At 44.6% G+C, this 18,949-nt stretch overlaps 1 protein-coding gene across 2 annotated transcripts in view; it reads left to right on the top strand.

Moving 5' to 3' along the window:
* The window catches only part of LOC132509835 (zinc finger protein 525-like), a 293,110-nt gene that overhangs the window by 7,799 nt on the left and 266,362 nt on the right, over positions 1–18,949 (top strand). The window lies entirely within an intron of this gene.

Below are 18,949 nucleotides of genomic sequence, written 5' to 3'. Positions count from 1 at the left end.
CAGAATATGAGCACTTTTGAGGATCTGTATACACAGGGCAAAATTGGTTCTCCAAGAGCTAGTCACCGAATTACTCAGCAGTAGCTAGCGCTAAGAGCTAGCCAGCAGAAGACAGGGTAGAAGAAAGGCCTTCTTCTCTGTGAGAACAGCATATTTACAAAGAAGCTACAGGAAAACAACATCCTGGGTGAGGAACCCAGCATGGCTGGGGCGGGACACAGAGAGGCCGCTGGGGTCAACCCCTCCTTGAGTCAACCTGATGGAAGAGGGTCCAGATCTCACCAGTGGGCCTCAAACTCGGCCTCCAAGACACAGGAAAGGTGCCTCCTACAGGGCCTGGAGACTAGGAGGGTGAGGCAAAGCTGTCGTCTCGGTTTCTGACCACCTGACCAGGTACAAAACTGTACCAACCTCAGGAGGACCAATAGATGGTGAGGAAAAGATAGTTTGGGCCCGTGTTGAATTCAAAGGCCCAAAGCCCACCCAAAAGGAGGTGTGCCAGGCGAGGGTGTGTGAGCCGAACAGTAGAGTGGGGAGGGCAGAGGGTCATGGAAACGCAAGGAAAGCTGCCACGCCCAGTCCTCCCATGCTGACACACCCAGCAGTGCTGACACACCCAGCATCGGCCACTGCTTCTGCAGCAGTTCTATCCACGCACTGAACTTTCTCAAACTGAACTCACGGAGTCTTTCATTCTGTTTCTCTCTGCACAAAGAGATCTTGGGCCACGTAACCGTTCCTACATAGTAGAACAGTGCCTGACACAGAACAGGCGCTCAGTAAATATCTGAAGATGTTAGGGTACATACATTATACACATAAGCAGTATGTACACTTAAAGTATTACATACATTGCTCTGGGCTTCGTAAGATGGGTGACGTTGAGGGGGTTAAAATTTTTGCCCCAAGAGCTCAACCCATGTACGCCGAGCGACTCCTCCATCAGTGGTTTCCACCAATCCCTCTTGCCCCGCCCCCACCTGTCTTCCACGCAGCGCCCGCAGGACCTGCTGCCACGTCCGACCAGATGGTGTCAATCCTTCCCCACTGAGGCCACAACGCCCTGGGCTCGCAGCCGTACTTACAAGACGAAACAAACCCCGCCGCCCTCACCTCCCTACACTCTTCGCTGTGCTCCAGGGGCCGGGGGCGCTTGCCCCACTTCCGTGACTTGAGCCGAGGCCAAGTTCTTCCTCGCCATGGCCTTGGCCCTGCGGTCGCGGCGCCGGAAATGCGACCACAGGTGGCCCCTTCCACCACCCACCCTCGGGGACGGGTGCAGCACCTCGTGCACGGCAGCGGCTGCTGCTTCACTGCCGGGCACCTCACCACCTCCCGTCACCGCGACCGCCGCCATCACTGCCATCTCCAGAGGAAATGGCGCCATGGCTCCGCCTCTGCCACTGTCTCCCGGGAGCCCGGAACCGACCCAGTCACAAGGGGCTCCATGGAAACGGAAGGGCTCGGCTCAGGCCACCATCAACGGAGCAGAGAAGGGGTGCGGTGGGACGACGACTTCCAAGACGACGACAGGATGAGTGTGTGGGGAAGAGCGCGCAAACGCTGCTTGGAAAGGTTACTGTTTGAAAGTAGCACCGAAGAGGGACTTCCCTGCTGGTCCCGTGGTAAACATCCGCCTGACGATGCAAGGGGCGCGGGTTGGATACCTGGTCCGGGAGCTAAGATCCCACATGCTGTGGGGAAACTAATCCCGCGCGCCACAACTACTGCACTCGCATGCCGCAACTAGAGAAGAGAAAACCCGCATGCGGCAGCTAGAGAGAAGCCCGCACACCTCAACGAAAAAGCCCGCATGCCTCAAGATCCCACGTGCCACAACTAAGACCCGACTCAGCCATACAGATAAAACAAGTTAATTTTTTAAAAACGGAACAAAATTTTTAGCAAATTAACAACACGAAGCTACTGAAGAGTATTAACTGTTTCAGAAAACAAATGCACTAGAACTAAGAGGGGTTTGCCACCTCCTCCTACTAAAAACGACACCAGTGAGGCTATGGGAAGGGCCCCACCTAAACTCAAGGGCATCCCTAGAATCTACCCCGGGTGAGGAGTCACTGAGCTAATTCTACCTCACTGATTGTGAGGTCAGTTCTGCCTAACTGACTCACTCAAGCTCAGGAAGTGCTGGCTCCAACCTTGTTAAGGGCACTGAAATGAACCCACAGTGGAGTGCTGGACCCTGCTGTGAACTCAGCGGTTCTTGAGACAGGCTGGGGGTTCCTCACACCAGAGCCTCTCAACCCCGGCTGTGCCGTGGGTGCTGTGTAGATGTTCAGGAGCATCCCTGCCCTGAGTGCGACAGCCACGGCCCCTCAGACCCCGCCCGGTGTCGCCCCTTCCTGTGTCCCCACGCCATTCCCCACCCCCTCACCCTCCTTGCTCTCTGATCCCCCCAGCACAGGCTACACTGCTCCTGGCTCCACCCAAACCTCTGCTGTGACAACCAACACTCCTGACACAGGCAGACTAAGTTGTGATTTTAGGACCTTAGTCCTTCAGGTGTTTGGAGTCCTATATCCACCCATCTCAGGCAGACTAAGTTGTGATTTTAGGACCTTAGTCCTTCGGGTGTTTGGAGTCCTGTACCCACCCATCTCAGGAATTAGCAGACTCCGGGAGACACAGAGGCACAATTTGGGGTCCCGCCCACGATTCAACCTGAACACACTCTCTTTTCTTGGCTTTATACACTGGAGTTCTCTGAGATGTCTTTCTCAAATCTCAACTGTTGCTTTCAAAAAGACTAAAATCACTGCACTCAACTTCAAGAATAAAATCTTCGTTTTCACCTTTAAAATGAAAGTGGAGGGATGACTAAAAGCAGTCATTTTTTCAGCACTTAAAGAGAAAACCCACATGGGATCAGTTCACAGAATAAAGGTCACGTAACCCCTCCCTCCTCAGCCACCACCCGTCATCATGAAGCCTGCCCTGGGCTGGCAAAGGGCAAGGGGACCAAGGGGAGACCAGTGCGGGCCTGGGAAAACAGCACAGCGGCCACGAGAGGAGCTGCAGCACAGGTCCTCTGTCTCTGGGCAGAGTGGGCCACTTGCTCCATCCTCTTTCCAAGTTCAAGTGGCCAATAGCATGGGCAACCTGGGGATTCTGATTAGAAACGGAATAGTGGGGACTGAGCAAGGACCAGTGGTCCTTGCTTTCTCCCATATCAAATAAAGATGATCGATATATCTACAATGACTAGTACGTACTGCTTCAGATGCAGAGAACACCAGTTTTCCCCCCACTTCCAGTTCTATACGTGAGCAGCCTGTAGGTCAGCCCACCAAGAACTAGAAAAGCTAAATATGTTTTTAAAGGACATCTGAAGGCGTCAAAGAGGTACTGAGGCATCTGCAACCGAAGGGTCCAAGATTCCAGACAAAAGGGAAAGCCAGTGAGGGAGCGGGAGACTGAGAGGGCCACTCCTTCACTCGGGGCATCTGACTCTGGGAAGAAAATGCAGTAAAAAGTCAAGCAGAGAGCCCTGGCTAAGAGATCTGGACAGTTCCATGGGGCTGGGAAGACAACAATTCGAGTGCAGGCCTGACAAGTCAGCCAGGACTTTAGGGACCAAGCTCCCCAAGAAAAGGAAGGCACAGAAAATGAGCCCAACACTCTGCACAAACGGGCTGAGCAGCTGAGCTGCAGTAAAACCTCATGGTGCTCAGGACCTGCCAAGGAGGAGGGGCCCTGGGAAGCTTCCAGACGCAGACCCTGGAGGGCTCCACCCTGGGGTGGGGGGAAGGTGGGTGAAGGCACGTAAGACTGAGGCTTACAAGGACTCCCAGCCTCCAGTCACTCATTCCCTGACCAAACTGAGAGCCTGTCCGTACTCTGGGTCTGCGTCTACGGTTTTGCATATATAATACCCAGCACTCAACTAACATAACAAAAACGATGTCACAACAAATAGGACCAAGAGATAAAAAGAACAGAAATAGAAACAGATGCAGAAGGGATCCATATACTCCAGTTATCAGATGCAAACTTCACTTGTTCAAAAATATATACCAGACATTTATGCATATGAATACGTGACTTCCATGTGCAGATTCATTTCTCCTGGTTTACAGAGGGTGACAAAGGGCGTTGTTGAAACTTAGGATCTGTAGCGTATTCGTGAGAAGCACGGGTGATCACCTCGATTTGTGCCTGCCATCTGAAGTGTGTTGAGAGGGATGTCAGTCCTGTGAGATCTATAGGACCTCATGCAATCTCAGTGCAGACACTGTCTTAGCTGAGTTGAATTGTGGGACACCCAGCTGGTGTCCCAGGAATTACTTGTGAGAAAAATCCCCACACACTGGTGACCAAAAGTGTCAAAAGCGTTCTACAGGGGCGGAGGGGAAGATGGAGGAAGAGTAAGATGCAGAGATCACCTTCCTCCCCAAAGATACACCAGAGATACATCGTGGAGCAACTCCTACAGAACACCTACTGAAGGCTGGCAGAAGACCTCAGACCTCCCAAAAGGCAAGAAACTCCCCACGTACCGGGGTAGGGCAAAAGAAAAAAAGAAAAAACAGAGACAAAAGAATAGGGACGGGACCTGCACCAGTGGGAGGGAGCCGTGAAGGAGGAAAGGTTTCCACACACTAGGAAGCCCCTTCGCGGGCGGAGACTGCGGGAGGCGGAGGGGGGAGCTTTGGCGCCGCGGAAGACAGCACAGCAACGGGTGCGGAGGGCAAAGCGGAGAGATTCCCGCACAGAGGATCGGTGCCGACAGGCACTCACCAGGCCTAGAGGCTTGTCTGCTCACCCGCTGGGGCGGGCGGGGCTGGGAGCTGGGGCTCGGGCTTCGGTCGGAGCGCAGGGAGAGGACTGGGGTTGGCTGCGTGAACACAGCCTGAAGGGGTTAGTGCGCCACGGCTACCGGGAGGGAGTCCAGGGAAAAGCCTGGACCTGTCGAAGAGGCAAGAGACTTTTTCTTCCCTCTTTGTTTCCTGGTGCGCGAGGAGAGGGGATTAAGAGCGCTGCTTAAAGGAGCTCCAGAGACGGTCGCAAGCCGCGGCTAAAAGCGTGGACCCCAGAGATGGTCGCGAGCCGCGGCTAAGAGACGGGCGCGAGCCGCGGCTAAAAGCGTGGACCCCAGAGACGAGCGGGAGACGCTAAGGCTGCTGCTGCCGCCACCAAGGGGCCTGTGTGCGAGCACAGGTCACTCTCCACACCTCCCCTCATGGGAGCCTGTGCAGCCCGCCACTGCCAGGTTCCCGGGATCCCGGGACAACTTGCCCGGGAGAACGCAGGCGGGCCTCAGGCTGGTGCAACGTCACGCCGCCCTCTGCTGCCGCAGGCTTGCCCCTCCCTCCGTGCCCCGCCCCCCGCCTGAGTGAGCCAAAGCCCGCGAATCAGTGGCTCCTTTAACCCCGTCCTGTCTGAGCGAAGAACAGACGCCCTCCCGCGACCTACACGCAGAGGCAGGGCCAAATCCAAAGCTGAGCCCCTGGGAGCTGTGAGAACAAAGAAGAGAAAGGAAAATCTCTCCCAGCAGCCTCAGGAGCAGCAGATTAAAGCTCCACAATCAACTTGATGTACCTGCATCTGTGGAATAACATGAATAGACAACGAATCATCCCAAATTAAGGAGGTGGACTTTGAGAGCAAGATTTATGATTTTTTTCCCCTTTTCCTCTTTTTGTGAGGGTGTATGTGTATACTTCTCTGTGAGATTTTGTCTGTATAGCTTTGCTTCCACCATCTGTCCTAAGGTTCTATCCGTCCCTTTTTTTTTCTAAATAGTTATTTTTTTAATTTAATAACTTTATTATATTTTACTTTATTTTACTGTATCTTCTTTCTTTTTTCCTTCCTTCCCTCCTTCCTTCCTTCCTCCTTTCCTTTTCTTCTTCCTTCCTTCCTTCCCCTTCCTTCCTTCCTTCCTTCCTACTTCTACTAATTCTTTCTCTCTACTTTTTCTCCCTTTTATTCTGAGCCATGTGGATGAAAGGCTCTTGGTGCTGCAGCCAGGAGTCAGTGCTGTGCCTCTGAGGTGGGAGAGCCAACTTCAGGACACTGGTCAACAGGAGACCTCCCAGCTCCACATAATATCAAATGGCGAAAATCTCCCAGAGATCTCCATCTCAACACCAGCACCCAGCTTCACTCAACGATCAGCAAGCTACAGTGCTGGACACCCTATGCCAAACAACTAGCAAGACAGGAACACAACCCCACCCATTAGCAGAGAGGCTGCCTAAAATCACAATAAGTCCACAGACACCCCAAAACACACCACCAAACGTGGACCTGCCCACCAGAAAGACAAGATCCAGCCTCATCCACCAGAACACAGGCACCAGTCCCCTCCACCAGGAAGCCTACACAACCCACTGAACCAACCTTAGCCACTGGGGACAGACATCAAAAACAATGGGAACTACGAACCTGCAGCCTGCAAAAAGGAGACCCCAAACAGTTGGATAAGCAAAATGAGAAGACAGAGAAACACACAGCAGATGAAGGAGCAAGATAAAAACGCACCAGACCTAACAAATGAAGAGGAAATAGGCAGTCTACCTGAAAAACAATTCAGAATAATGATAGTAAAGATGATCCAAAATCTTGGAAATAGACAAATGCAAGAAACATTTAACAAGGACCTAGAAGAACTAAAGATGAAACAAACAATGATGAACAACACAATAAATGAAATGAAAAATACTCTAGATGGGATCAATAGCAGAATAACTGAGGCAGAAGAACGGATAAGTGACCTGGAAGATAAAATAGTGGAAATAACTACTGCAGAGCAGAATAAAGAAAAAAGAATGACAAGAACTGAGGACAGTCTCAGAGACCTCTGGGACAACATTAAACACACCAACATTCGAATTATAGGGGTTCCAGAAGAAGAAGAGAAAAAGAAAGGGACTGAGAAAATAAGAGATTATAATTGAAAACTTCCCTAATATGGGAAAGGAAATAGTTAATCAAGTCCAGGAAGCACAGAGAGTCCCATACAGGATAAATACAAGGAGAAATACGCCAAGACACATATTAATCAAACTGTCAAAAATTAAATACAAAGAAAGCATATTAAAAGCAGCAAGGGAAAAACAACAAATAACACACAAAGGAATCCCCATAAGGTTAACAGCTGATCTCTCAGCAGAAACTCTGCAAGCCAGAAGGGAGTGGCAGGACATACTGAAAGTGATGAAGGAGAAAAACCTGCAACCAAGATTACTCTACCCAGCAAGGATCTCATTCAGATTTGATAGAGAAATTAAAACCTTTACAGACAAGCAAAAGCTGAGAGAGTTCAGCACCACCAAACCAGCTTTACAACAAATGCTAAAGGATCTTCTCTAGGCAAGAAACACAAGAGAAGGAAAAGACCTATAATAACGAACCCAAAACAATTTAGAAAATGGGAATAGTAACATACATATCGATAATTACCTTAAATGTAAATGGACTAAATGCTCCCACCAAAAGACACAGATTAGCTGAATGGATACAAAAACAAGACCCTTATATATGCTGTCTACAAGAGACCCACTTCAGACCTAGAGACACATACAGACTGAAAGTAAGGGGATGGAAAAAGATATTCCATGCAAATGGAAACCAAAAGAAAGCTGGAGTAGCAATTCTCATATCAGACAAAATATACTTTAAAATAAAGACTATGAGAAGAGACAAAGAAGGACACTACATAATGATCAAGGGATCGATCCAAGAAGAAGATATAACAATTGTAAATATCTATGCACCCAACATAGGAGCACCTCAATACATAAGGCAAATACTAACAGCCAAAAAAGGGGAAATCGACAGTAACACATTCATAGTAGGGGACTTGAACACCCCACTTTCACCAATGGACAGATCATCCAAAATGAAAATAAATAAGGAAACACAAGCTTTAAATGATACATTAAACAAGATGGACTTAATTGATATTTATAGGACACTCCATCCAAAAACAACAGAATACACATTTTTCTCAAGTGATCATGGAACATTCTCCAGGATAGATCATATCTTGGGTCACAAATCAAGCCTTGGTAAATTTAAGAAAACTGAAATTGTATCAAGTATCTTTTCCAACCACAATGCCATGAGACTAGATATCAATTACAGGAAAAGATCTGTAAAAAATACAAACACATGGAGGCTAAACAATACACTACTTAATAACGAAGTGATCACTGAAGAAATCAGAGGAAATAAAAAAATACCTAGAAACAAATGGACAATGGAGACACGACAACCCAAAACCTATGGGATGCAGCCAAAGCAGTTCTAAGAGGGAAGTTTATAGCAATACAAGCCCACCTTAAGAAACAGGAAACATCTCGAATAAACAACCTAAACTTGCACCTAAAGCAATTAGAGAAAGAAGAACAAAACAAACCCAAAGTTAGCAGAAGGAAAGAAATCATAAAAATCAGATCAGAAATAAATGAAAAGGAAATGAAGGAAACAATAGTAAAGATCAATAAAACTAAAAGCCGGTTATTTGAGAAGATAAACAAAATAGATAAACCATTAGCCAGACTCATCAAGAAAAAAGGGAGAAGACTCAAATCAATAGAATTAGAAATGAAAAAGGAGAAGTAACAACTGACACTGCAGAAATAAAAAAGATCATGAGAGATTACTACAAGCAACTCTATGCCAATAAAATGGACAACCTGGAAGAAATGGACAAATTCTTACAAATGCACAACCTGCCAAGACTGAACCAGGGAGAAATAGACAATATGAACAGACCAATCACAAGTAATGAAATTGAAACTGTGATTTAAAATCTTGCAACAGGCAAAAGCCCAGGACCAGATGGCTTCACAGGCGAATTCTATCAAACATTTAGAGAAGAGCTAACACTTACCCTTCTCAAACTCTTCCAAAATATAGCAGAGGGAGGAACACTCCCAAACTCATTCTACGAGGCCACCATCACCTTGATACCAAAACCAGACAAGGATGTCACAAAGAAAGAAAACTACAGGCCAATATCACTGATGAACATAGATGCAAAAATCCTCAACAAAATACTAGCAAACAGAATCCAACAGCACATTAAAAGGATCATACACCATGATCAAGCGGGGTTTATTCCAGGAATGCAAGGATTCTTCAATATACGCAAATCTATTAATGTGATAAACCATATTAACAAATTGAAGGAGAAAAACCATATGATCATCTCAATAGATGCAGAGAAAGCTTTTGACAAAATTCAACACCCATTTATGATAACCCTGCAGAAAGCAGGCATAGAGAGAACTTTCCTCAACATAATAAAGGCCATATATGACAAACCCACAGCCAACATCATCCTCAATGGTGAAAAACTGAAAGCATTTCCACTAAGATCAGGAAAAAGACAAGGTTGCCCACCCTCACCACTATTATTCAATATAGTTTTGGAAGTTTTAGCGACAGCAATCAGAGAAGAAAAGGAAATAAAAGGAATCCAAATCGGAAAAGAAGAAGTAAAGATGTCACTGTTTGCAGACGACATGATACTATACATAGAGAATCCTAAAGATGCTACCAGAAAACTACTAGAGCTAATCAATGAATTTGGTAAAGTTGCAGGATACAAAATTAATGCACAGAAATATCTTGCATTCCTATACACTAATGATGAAAAATCTGAAAGTGAAATCAAGAAAACACTCCCATTTACACTCCCATCACATTTATATAATTTCTTTTGTTACCACTGCAACAAAAATAATAAAATATCTAGGAATAAACCTACCTAAGGAGACAAAAGACCTGTATGCAGAAAATTATAAGACACTGATGAAAGAAATTAAAGATGATACAAATAGATGGAGAGATATACCATGTTCTTGGATTGGAAGAATCAACATTGTGAAAATGACTCTACTACCCAAAGCAATCTACAGATTCAATGCAATCCCTATCAAACTAGCACTGGCATTTTTCACAGAACTAGAACAAAAAATTTCACAATTTGTATGGAACACAATTTGTATGGAAACACAATTGTATGGAAACACAATTTGTATGGAAACACAAAAGACCACGAATAGCCAAAGCAATCTTGAGAACGAAAAACGGAGCTGGAGGAATCAGGCTCCCTGGCTTCAGACTATCCTACAAAGCTACAGTAATCAAGACAGTATGGTACTGGCACAAAAACAGAAAGATAGATCAATGGAACAGGATAGAAAGCCCAGAAATAAACCCACACACATATGGTCACCTTATCTTTGATAGAGGAAGGAATGTACAGTGGAAAAAGGACAGCCTCTTCAATAAGTGGTGCTGGGAAAACTAGACAGGTACATGTGAAAGTATGAGATTAGATCACTCCCTAACACCATACACAAAAATAAGCTCAAAATGGATTAAAGACCTAAATGTAAGGCCAGAAACTATCAAACTCTTAGAGGAAAACATAGGCAGAACACTCTATGACATAAATCACAGCAAGATCCTTTTTGACCCACCTCCTAGAGAAATGGAAATAAAAACAAAAATAAACAAATGGGACCTAATGAAACTTCAAAGCTTTTGCACAGCAAAGGAAACCATAAACAAGACCAAAAGACAACCCTCAGAATGGGAGAAAATATCTGCAAATGAAGCAACTGACAAAGGATTAATTTCCAAAATTTACAAGCAGCTCATGCAGTTCAATAACAAAAAAAAAACCAACCCAATCCAAAAATGGGCAGAAGACCTAAATACACATTTCTCCAAAGAAGATATACTGACTGCCAACAAACACATGAAAGGATGCTCAACATCATTAATCATTAGAGAAATGCAAATCAAAACTACAATGAGATATCATCTCACACCAGTCAGAATGGCCATCATCAAAAAATCTAGAAACAATAAATGCTGGAGAGGGTGTGGAGAAAAGGGAACACTCTTGCACTGCTGGTGGGAATGTGAAGTGGTTCAGCCACTATGGAGAACAGTATGGAGGTTCCTTAAAAAACTACAAATAGAACTACCATATGACCCAGAAATCCCACTACTGGGCATATACCCTGAGAAAACCAAACTTCAAAAAGAGTCATGTACCAAAATGTTCATTGCAGCTCTACTTACTATAGCCCATAGATGGAAACAACCTAAGTGCCCATCATTGGATGAATGGAGAAAGAAGATGTGGCACATATATACAATGGAATATTACTCAGCCATAAAAAGAAACGAAATTGAGCTATTTGTAATGAGGTGGATAGACCTAGAGTCTGTCATACAGAGTGAAGTAAGTCAGAAAGAGAAAGACAAATACTGTATGCTAACACATATATATGAAATTTAAGAAAAAAATCATGAATAACCTAGGGGTAAGACAGGAATAAAGACACAGACATACTGGAGAACGGACTTGAGGATATGGGGAGGGGGAAGGGTGAGCTGTAACAAAGTGAGAGAGTGGCATGGACATATATACACTAACAAATGTAAGGTAGACAGCTAGTGGGAAGCAGCCGCATAGCACGGGGATATCAGCTCGGTGCTTTGTGACTGCCTGGATGGGTGGGATAGGGAGGGGGGACGGGGGGAGACGCAAGAGGGAGGGGATGTGGGAACATATGTGTATGTATAGCTGATTCACTTTGTTGTAGAGCAGAAACTAACACACCACTGTAAAGCAATTATACCCCAATAAAGATGTAAAAAAAAAAAAAGCATTCTACATGAGGGTGTTGTGGTGTGCATTTTTAAGTATGAAGTATTTGGTGATCCCTGAGTTTAAGGCACAACCAAGAAGCTTTGCTAAATTCAGCACATCTGTAATGCTCTGACGGGTGTGGAGTTCCTGATTATTGGTGAGACGTGATCCACGAGGATAGCTTTTTCACATTCATGGCATTTGTGAGGATTCTTTCCACAATGAATTCATCTTCTAAAGACCTGACTATACTAAATACATTTATCTGGCTTCTATCCAGCATAAATTTTCTCACGAAGCCTAAGCTATCAAGCCACGCTAAAAGCATCGCCAACTGCATTATATTTTTAAGGGCTCTCACTAGTACGGATCCTCTGATGCTAAGTTAGGCTAGAAGGCGCACTGAAGAATCTACCACACTCATTACATTGTACGGTTTCTGTCCGGTATGAACTCCCCGTTGATCGGCAAGGTATGAATTTCGGCTAAAGGCTCTGCCACATACATCACATTTATACACTTTCTTTCCTGTCTGAATTTTCTGATGTCTACTGACGTTTGAGCTGTCATTAAATTTGTAACTTCTCTTTCCAGCATGAATATTCCAAGCTGTGAGTTTTGACCAAAGATTTTACCACATACATCACATTTATATAATTTGGCTCCTGGGTGGATTATCTGATGTCTTCCAAGAGTGGCTCTATCATTAAAGGTTTTGCCACATGTTATATTTGTACCATGACTCTCCGTGAATTTTCTGACGATGCACAAGCTGTGAATTTTGAACAAAGAATTTGTCACATACATCACATTTATATAATTTCTCTCTTGTATGGATTATCTGATGCCCAGTGAGGAGTAAGTCCTTAAGAAAGGTTTTCCTACACTCATTACATTTGTAAGGTCTTTCGATGTGGTCTTGTGTCATCACTGAAGGAGGCATGAAATCATTGCCATATGTGTTTGAAACGTCGGTTTGGACACGAGGAGGAATTCTTTGAAGTGGAGTAAATAAGGAACTACTGTTGATAGACCTCTCAACTTCATTACATTCAGGTATTATCCCATTAGTAAGAAATACCTGCAGTTTATCCAAAATGTTAAATCCAAGCCTATTTCCAATGGGCTTGATTCCTGCATCCCTTCTACCGTGTTGATCTCTTCCATCAGTGAGATTTCCATTATGGGTCATAGACATTCCTTTGTAATTTCATCATCTATCTAATGACACTCAAAATCATGTGTATTTTCCTGGATTTCCCTGAGGTGAAAATGATTATAGGAACAGTTCTGTCATTACCAGTTTAAAGAGTTGGAAGGAAGATTAACATGAAGATTTTTCTGTCGGTGCCCTTCCGACCTGCAGCTTTATCAAGCTGAACGTTCCATCGCTGACTTGCACCAAGCCGTCTCGGAGTTGACCTAGTTATGGAAACGCGTTCTTCGCAGAATCCCAGTTCAGGGAGTTCAAGCTGGCCCATCACAGTACCTCTCCATCTCTACAGGCAGAGGGTTAAAAGCAGGAGAACTGGCAGGTTTCCACAGGAGGGAAGTCCATGGAAGAGTGAAAACTGGGGAGTGAGGAGAAAAACCCCACGGTGTCCTCCGCAAGGCTGTGGAGGGTGGCCCGTGAGCACAGGGAGCCCTCGCTGGTCACCTGTGCTGTCGTCAAGGAGGGCCGCCCTCGTAGTGAGCAGCTACTGGATGCCTGCTGTGTGCCTGGTGCTCTGTTCCCCTTGCAGAAGAGCTGAACCCACGGAAGGTGTCCTTAGGGGCGGATGGTGGAGCGGGCACTTGTGTCCGGTGGGGCACTGACCCCGAGGCTGGGTACCCCACTCCCGGGGGGAGCGGCAGCAGGCTGGCCTCTGCTGGCCACATGTGCCGGGAGCCCCGAGCCTGCTCTCCTGAGGATGCAGTGAGCCGAGTGATGGGAGGGATGGGTTTCCAGGTTCCCGAGCCAGTGACCACGGGCTTTGGCTGCACACGCCCCCACCAGGTACCAGGGCCCCGTCAGCACACACCCACGAGGCCCTCACCTCTGGGGATTCGACCTCTTTTCCACCCCCGCTTCATTATCCAGAACACTCGCTATTTGACTGCATGTCTTTTGAATGAATGTGACCTACAGTTGAGAAACACTGTGATGACATTTTAATCACTGGGAACATGAATTAAAAGAATGATATTTACATACCAATTAGCACTAAACAAACTGTTGTCTCATAATTGAGAAGAAAAATATATATTATACTATAGGTGTATTCTGAATACTTACTGTAAATAAATAAATGCAAAAGAATAGATGACATAGGATAAAGAAGATGTGGCACATATATACAATGGAGTATTACTCAGCCATAAAAAGAACCGAAACTGAGTTATCTGTACTGAGGTGGATGGACCTAGAGTCTGTCATACAGAATGAAGTGAAGAGAAAAACAAATACTGTATGCTAACACATATATATGGAATCTAAAAAAAAAAAAGGTTCTGATGAACCTAGGGCCAGGACAGGAATAAAGATGCAGACGTAGAGAATGGACTTGAGGACACGGGAAGGGGGAAGGGTAAGCTGGGATGAAGTGAGAGAGTATCATGGACATATATACACACCAAATGTAAAATAGATAGCTAGTGGGAAGCAGCCGCATAGCGGAGATATGGGAACATGTATATGTATAGCTGATTCACTTTGTTATACAGCAGAAACTAACACAACACTGTAAAGCAGTTATACTCCGATAAAGATGTTAAAGAAAAAAAAGAACAGATGACATAAATTGTGATGCTAACTAAGCCAAAACAGGCATATCCAATCTAACTAATTGGCTGTAAAACAAATACAGAGAAATGAAGAATTTGATAAAACAATTTTTAACAAAACAATACAGTTTTCTAAGTATCTGCCGTAAAACTACGTACCCATAAAGAAAAGGCATTTTATAACTTTAACAAGTAGTATGTCAGTTGTTTTGCATAAAACACGCTGAAAGACCATCATCTGTAAATTCCACTTATAAATTAATATATAAAATATTAATTTTCTCCAGTTCTCTAACAGCCAGTAAGTAGAGCAATCCCTACCTATGCAGTACCCTTAATTATCTAGCTTAATGGTTACCAAAATATATGGAATAAACAGCATATTCTATATTCATTAACTGGGATCAGATACAATGTTGTTGAGAACGAAGTACAAACAAAAAGCAAACAGGATATAATGCAGACAAAGGTGTTTCATGAAAACCATGACAGAATACTAACACACCTTTTTCTAAAAAAGTAACTTTTGAGTATTTACTACAAAACATGCAATATTCTAAGCCATCTAACAGCACTAACTTGTTTTTAAAGGCGTGAGGTAAATTAACACGATTTTTCAAATCAGGGTAGGAGATGCACACAGGTTTATGTACATTAACCCAATCGACACACAAAGTGGTGTAAGAACCAGGACCTACAGACAGAAAACTTCAATGTGACCGGCCATCGGCCAAAACTTAAACAGGACAGATTACAAAATAATACAACGAATGCCAAAATAATACAACGAATAATACAACGAATTTCTGACGTTTAGACAGAAAACGTCAAGGGAGATGCAAGAAGTGAGCTGTGTAATGAAGCCATTCAGCCATCCCTCCTGGAAGTGGTTTCCGAGTCATCACAGCTGCACGGCTGTCTGGATAAAGTTGTTCAATGGATAAAGAGGGATCGTTTCTATAATGTGAGTAACGTGGAAGGTGGAGGCATGGGTGAAAAAGTGCTCTGGAAATGGGGGTGATCAACACAACAAATTAAATATGCAAATAAATAACTTTCCATTCACATCGAGGTTCCATCTGAGGAGTGATCAGGAATGAGAAAGGGCATGAGTGGAGCACAGGGTGTATGCATATGTGGGAGCACAGCTTGTGACTGCACATCTGTGTGAAAATAAGTGTACGATGGCAACTGAAATACTAATTTTAAAAGAAAACAAGAATTGGTTTAGGAATTAACATGATACCATCCCATTTTTCACTATGGAAATTATACTATGGATATGAAACAGAAACGAAAAAGATCTAAAAAGGGAGAGAGTGTGATGCTGTAGGGAGAAAGCAGGATTACAAATGTGCTCTATAATGTGTCGTACTGATTATACCACAAGTACCACAAGTTCCACTGTCATGTTTATACCCAAGAAAAACATACAGGATTTTGGCACAGTGGTTAAGAATACGCCTGCCAATGCACAGGGCACGGGTTCCATCCCTGGTCCAGGAAGATCCCACACGCCGCGGAGCCACAACTACTGAGCCCGCGCACCTACAGCCCATGCTCCGCAACAAGAGAAGCCACCGCAATGAGAAGCCCGTGCACCGCAACGAACAATAACCCCCGCTTGCCGCAACTGGAGAAAGCCCGTGTGCAGCAACAAAGACCCAATGAAGCAAAAACAAAAAAACAATATTCCAGGAGATTGTGCAAGAATGTTCTTGGCAGAAAACAGAAGGAAAAACCAAAAAAGGGCGATCATAGGCGATGGATGACTTTCTTCTGTACCCAGAGATACAAAAAAAATCAAATCAATAGTAAAGAAGAGTAAGAGACCATGATTTTGAAACTGAGTCCCCCTAAACCTGAGTTCTTCTGTCGAGTTTGATTAACCTGTCTGTGCAACATTTTCCCACTCTTATCCAATACCTGTCCCCCTCAAGGTTGATGAATGTCCAAGAAAAGGCAGGACTGATACCAAAGGGAACCTGGGGGGCCTTCCAGGTTCCAAAAACCTTTCTGTGTCCCCTGTTTCCTGTTTATAGAAGAAGGCTTTAGTTTCCTAGACCTTCCCTGAGATCCAAAGAGCAGAATCAAGCAGTTACCAATAAGGGGAAGGAGGGAATGCAGAAACAAAGGAAAAGCAAGCCGAACATGTATCTTTCCCACGATTGGTAGCTTAAACTGATACCTTGATTTACAACCCCAAACTGTGGCTTCAACAAGTTGCCCCAAGAAGCCTTAAAAATTGATGACACCCAGAGGGTCAACTGAGGACTGGAATTCTTAACGCATCACATTTGGCTCTAGGTGAATAATAAAACTCAGCTATTGCTTTTACTCTCTTCCTGAAAGAAGTTAAAGAATCACAAGACCGTGATTTAGAAACTCGTTTTGCAGGCACGTACAGAATAATCACAAAGTCACAATGTGTGCCAAAGAGTCTGCACAGCTGAGACCTTATAGGAAAGCTGGGATCACAGACACTCCCCTCCCCTCCCTCCTTTTGCCTTTAAAATCTTACACACAGGTACAAGAGTATGCTGAAAACTGTCCTTCCACGCAGTCTTTCTTTAGAGCTTTCACCATCCTCAATGGTGAAAGAATGGAAGCTTTTCCTCCAAGATCAGGAACAAGACAAGCCTACCTGCTATTTTTAAAAACATATAATTGGAAGTCCTACCAAGAACACATAGGCATAAAATGAGATGATAGATATCCCAGTAGCAACAGGAAGCAAAATCATCTCTGTACACAGGTAACATGATCTAATAGGTAGAAAACCCTGAAGATTCTGAAAGTAAAAAAAAAAAAACCTTCTAGAAATAATGAAAGAGTTCAAAAACCTTATAAGATTTAAGATCATCATGCAGAACTCAATTGGGTTTCTAAAAATTAAAAATGATCAAAACAAATTGAGAAAACAATTCCATTTATAAGAGAATCAAAAAATATTTAGACATGACATTATAAAAGGGAAAAATTTGTACACTGCAAACTATAGACTGCTGAAAATTTTACAGAAGACGAAAATAAATGGAAACATATCCCATGTTCATGGATGGAAAGTCAATATTGTCAAGATGTCAGTACTACCCAAAGTGATTAACAGATTCAAATCATTCATTCCCTAGTGAAATCCCAATAGGGTTTTCCTGAAAAAACAGGTAAATCCATTCTGTGATTCCTATGGAATGTCAAGAGACAATGAATAGTAAAAACAAGTTTGAAAAGAACAGTCAGAGGTCTCACACTTCCTTGTTTTGAAACGTATTCCAAAGCTACACTAATCGAAACAGTGTGGTACTGTCATAAAGGCAGACAGAGACTTTAGGAAAAAACTCTTCTGTGATAGCAGCCAAGATGGCGAAGTAGAAGGATCCTAAACTCACCCCTTCTCACGAGCACACCAAAATCACAACTAACTGCAGTACAACCATTGATGAAAGACTGGAACCTACCAGGAAAGCTCTTTAACAAGTAAAGACATAAAGAAGGAACCACAATGCGATGGGTAGGAAGGGCAGACTCACGATATACTCAAACCCCATTATCCCCTGGGTGGGTGACCCAAAAACTAGAGAATTATTACAGAGGTTCTCACACAGGAGTGAGAGTTGTGAGCCCCACATCACGCCCCCTAGCCCAGAGGTCCGGCACTGGGATGAGAAGCCCCCAGGAACATTTACCTTTGAAGGCCAGTGGGGTTTGATTGCAGGAGCTCAGAGTAATGGGGAAAAGAGAGATTTCACTCTTAACAGACACACACAAAATCTCACATACACAGAGATGAAGGGCAAAAGCAATAATCTGATAGAAGCCTGGGCAAGAACTGCCCCTGCCTGCTGATCTTGGAGGATCTCCTGGGAAGGTGGGGGGAGGCGTTGGCTCACCCTGGGGACATAGACAATGACGGCAGTAACATCGGTGAGCATTCATCTGCATGAGCTCTCCTGGAGGCTGACTTCTTGGCACCAAGACCTCGCCCCACCCAAGAACCTACAGGTCTGGCGCTGGGGCGCCTCAGGCAAAACAACAAACTGGCAGGGGATACAGCCCCACCAATCAGCCAATGGGCAGCCTAAAGGCTTCCTGAGCCCACTGCCACCTCTCTGCATGCCCTTAGACATACCCTGGCCTGCCAAAGGGCCAAGACCCAGGTCCAACCAACAGTGGGCGGGGAGAAGCCTCTAGACCAGCCTCACCCACCAGGGTGCAGACACCAGAAGCAAGAAAACTACAGTCTCACAGCCTGCAAACTGAATCCACAAATACAGGCCAGACACTACCCCGGGACCAGCTGGCCTCTGACCTTCGGTGATGAAAGGGATGCAAAGGACACCTCCTACAGAGGGCCACTTTTCCAACGTTGAGAAATGTCACTAACCTACCACATACATAAAAATAGAAATAGCAATTTAGACAAAATGAGGTACCCGAGGAATATGTTTCAGGTGGAGGAATAAGACAAAACCCCCAGAAGAAGAACTAAGTGACGTGGAGATAGGAAATCTGGCCGGAAAAATGTTCAGAGTAATGATCAAAAAG

Source organism: Lagenorhynchus albirostris, chromosome 19 (assembly GCF_949774975.1).
Source record: "Lagenorhynchus albirostris chromosome 19, mLagAlb1.1, whole genome shotgun sequence".
Lineage (NCBI taxonomy): Eukaryota > Metazoa > Chordata > Mammalia > Artiodactyla > Delphinidae > Lagenorhynchus > Lagenorhynchus albirostris.
Note: the sequence above shows the minus strand (reverse complement) of the source record. Positions and strands in the feature narration are given on the sequence as shown.